Source organism: Limulus polyphemus, unplaced genomic scaffold, assembly GCF_000517525.1.
Source record: "Limulus polyphemus unplaced genomic scaffold, Limulus_polyphemus-2.1.2 Scaffold6906, whole genome shotgun sequence".
NCBI lineage: Eukaryota > Metazoa > Arthropoda > Merostomata > Xiphosura > Limulidae > Limulus > Limulus polyphemus.
Genome location: NW_013672516.1, coordinates 10,607 through 14,394, shown reverse-complemented (window position 1 = coordinate 14,394; position 3,788 = coordinate 10,607). Strand labels below are relative to the sequence as shown.

At 31.7% G+C, this 3,788-nt stretch overlaps 1 protein-coding gene across 4 annotated transcripts in view; it reads right to left on the bottom strand.

Annotated features, from left to right (window-relative positions):
• Positions 1-3,788, bottom strand: part of LOC106474172 (mitochondrial import inner membrane translocase subunit Tim10 B-like) — a 35,352-nt gene that overhangs the window by 21,071 nt on the left and 10,493 nt on the right. The gene's annotated exons all lie outside the window — the stretch shown is intronic.

Here is a 3,788-nt window from a genome sequence, read left to right as displayed (position 1 = left end):
GATCAAGCAACTACTAGACACACAAGAGATTATAGACTGGTTCACTTTTCCAAAAAAAGCTTGTAGAAAAAATGGATCAAGCAACTACTAGACACACAAGAGATTATAGACTGGTTCACTTTTCCAAAAAAAGCTTGTAGAAAAAATGGATCAAGCAACTACTAGACACACAAGAGATTATAGACTGGTTCACTTTTCCAAAAAAAGCTTGTAGAAAAAATGGATCAAGCATTTTGGGGTAATTTATGGCAAACAATTAATTTTGGTAAATTTGAGGGTGCTGAATTCAAAAAATTTTGTTTGCCAGCCTGGCAAATAGCTCCTTCACCCTCAAAATGGCTACCATTTACCCCTGGGGTTTGGTTATATATCTTTTAATACATAGAGTAACATTTTCTTTTAGTATGCAGTTTGGGTCAACTTGTGAAAGCTGATTTCAAAAATAGTTATTAGAAACCTAAGTTTAGCTCTTTCTTCCAAAAAACTAAAAAAAAACAACCCAAAATGGCACCCCAAAGGCTGCATTAAACAGTATCTGGTATGTCTAAACTGAAACACAAAATCAATGCTTAATAGTAGAGGATAGCTTTTGTTCATATGTTAATTTTGAAAATCTTATAAGGACAGAAAACTAGTTGTTCATGTTCATGCAATCCTCCACACATCTACATGCCCCACAGCATCCAAACTTTGTCTTTTGATCATTGCATTGTTAACATCTCGCCTTGCACTGACATATGATCAGTTCTTCACATACTCGTGGTACTAGAAGTAGAGACGACAGAACTGGCTGTAATTGATCATCTTCAAGTACCCAACTATAATCAGTAATGGGGGAAGTTCTGGAAATGTAACATGTGCTTGTAGCCAAGTGAGAACCTAGTAGTATACTCTCATGATATGAAACTTGAGAGAATCACAAGTTGGAGGAAGTTTGTCTAACTGCTGAGCATTTTTGAATTTGGCCACTCGTATTTGATCAATGCTATCAGCTTCAAGAACAGGTTCAAAAGTTTTACATACAAAATGTTCAACATTCTTTTTCTTTTCTGATGTGAAAGGGGCAATGCCAAGTCCATCTAGAAGTGTGCTGTGCTCAAAAAAGCATCTGAAGGCTGGTTTCTTGCTATGGTTTGCCAAAAAGGATCTTGAGTCACTGCCACTAAGGTTGTGAAATGGCAGAAGGTTGGACAAAGTGCATAGCAGTGACAAGTTCACATTGGCAAGTGGCAAAATATCTGTGTCTTGAGCTTGTATAATAATGACAGAAGTGCTAGAATGGATACAGTGCAATATTGTACGTGTATCTGCTTCTTCTAGTGCTAAATCACAACCACCAAGTAAGATAACTGGCAAGTTTATTGGATAGGATACAACTTTGTACTTTGTACTGAGCCATATCACAAATATTTTCTCTCACTTTTATAAAGTACTTTATACAATTCTTGTTGCAACCACTGTGTTCTTGGAGCCATGATCCAAATAGTTTCTTAAGGATACTTCCGTTTTTTTTTACTTATTGGATCGGCCCGGACTTTCTACAAAGTCATAAATATTTTAGGTGTAAAAAGATTAGAAGAAACTCTCAAGAGATTTACTTGGAACTTTACTGTCCGTACTGAAAAGAAACAGAGTACTATTCATTTTGTTTCTTCTAGTTTCTAACTCATTTACTAGCAATAAAATAACTACAGAAAATAAGTGTGAAATAGTGAGAGCGTAAACTCTGACCATAAGTACTTTGAAATTTTGTAATCAATACTAACAATACATTTTATTTTACAACCTTTATTTTCATTATACTTTGATTACTAACCTACAACCTGGAGAAATAAGTATAATGTTACAGTACAAAAAATAACAAATAAAATATAATGCTGTACTGAAAATAAAAATGTTTGATATTTAATTACAAGGTTTTTTATTTTTCATTTGTTTTCACTGTTTATTGTTATAAAAGTAACTAAAATCATAAAAATAGAAAGTTGTTAGGTATGATAATAAATAATAATAAAAAACCTTCATGGAGTATATGTGCCAGAAGCTTCTACATTACGCTGTTTGATAAAGTCACATCAGTGCACGTGTAATTTTCAACTTCTGTTGAGACATTTTTAGTCAGACACGGTTCAAAGGTCAATAAAACAAAAATGAATAAATATAAATAGATTTATATTGTTACAATTACTGTATCCTATTACAATTTGCAGTTATTCTAGAACAAAAAAGGTAATTTAGATTTATTTCCTAATTTTTATGATGGTTACGAAGTCGGTCAACTCGATCAACACCATATAGAGTTAATATTCATAAAATAACAGATTAAATATAAAAGTTTATTTAAAAAAACGTTTGATGATTAGCTAGAAGGATATAGAGATTATGCAAATGAAACTTGACAATTTTCAGATACAGAAAAGCATTTTTAATCTTAAAATCAAAATTACTTTGTAGGTTAGATAGTCAACATTCTGAAAGAAAAAATTCACAAGCAAATCTTTAATAAATAAAATCTTAAAACATAATTCAAAAACCAGATATTTTGTGTATGAAATCTTTGTAATGTTTACTAATAATCTGCAAAATTTTGTAAAGACTTGTGTACATTTTCAAAAATTATAGTAAAATTACTCTCATAGATACTTTCCTGGTTATGAGATGGGTGAATTGCACCCAGCCCGTAATGGAAGGGATAAGCCATCCCAGAGCAATGATTATGGTATGTAACCTATGTCAAAGCTAAAGGATTAGTGCATATTTGTTATCTTTATGTCCTGTTTATGAGAATATTATATAATTAATTACATATAGAGTATTTTTTGCAATGGTGGTAGTAGTATGTAAAATAATTTATTTATTTTCATACATGCAATTACGAAGACAAATATTAATCATAATAAAGCAGTTTAATTAAATCTTGAATGTAGCCCAGAAAATTATTGTGACATGCAGAAAAGGATACCCATATGGAAATAGTTAACAGATATTACAATAATGTGGACTGATGAGAATGGGAATTTTAATCTTGGTTTACACTGACTCCCCAACTGTTATTGTTCAAAAACTGCTTAACACTTTTGCTATGGGCATCTTTTTCTGCATGTCATGAGGTTTTAGTGAGTTTTAATTAAACTACTTTCTTATGATGACCTACAAATAAATTTGTCATAGCAACTTAGTTAATAATCCAAATGTTAATACAAGTTTTATGTTCTTGATTTTACAAGGCAATATAAAAAAAATCACAAATTTCCCTTAGTATGAGAATTGTGACATGTGATCTCTAGGTATCCCCCCCCCCCTCTTCTTGAATTTATTTACTACCCCTTCAGGAAGTAAGAAATTTAATGTAAAGTACTCACTATAATATTGTCATTGCTCAGGCAAAGCATTATTTTTATAGCTTTCAATTTTAATTGGTTACAGAGCCGTGAAATAGAAAATCAGACTCCTTTTGCCATACCTACTTGTTACATCCTCTATTTAATATTATATTATTTATCACCAATAGAAATCCAAGGTTTTATTCTATCAAATGATGTATTACACTATTTTGTTTTCTGTCTATTTCATTTCCACTTCAAACTTTATTCACACAGGTAACATATCGACAAGCTTAGCTGAATTTTTAAAAGCTTTTATCACATAGCTAGAAAATTCGATGACGAGGAACCCACTGAGACTAATAATGGCTGGAGACGGCTTGAATGGGTAATGAAGAAAAACTTTAATATAACAGCAAATGTACAACGTTTCGACAAGGTACCTGATTGGTACCTGATGATGAC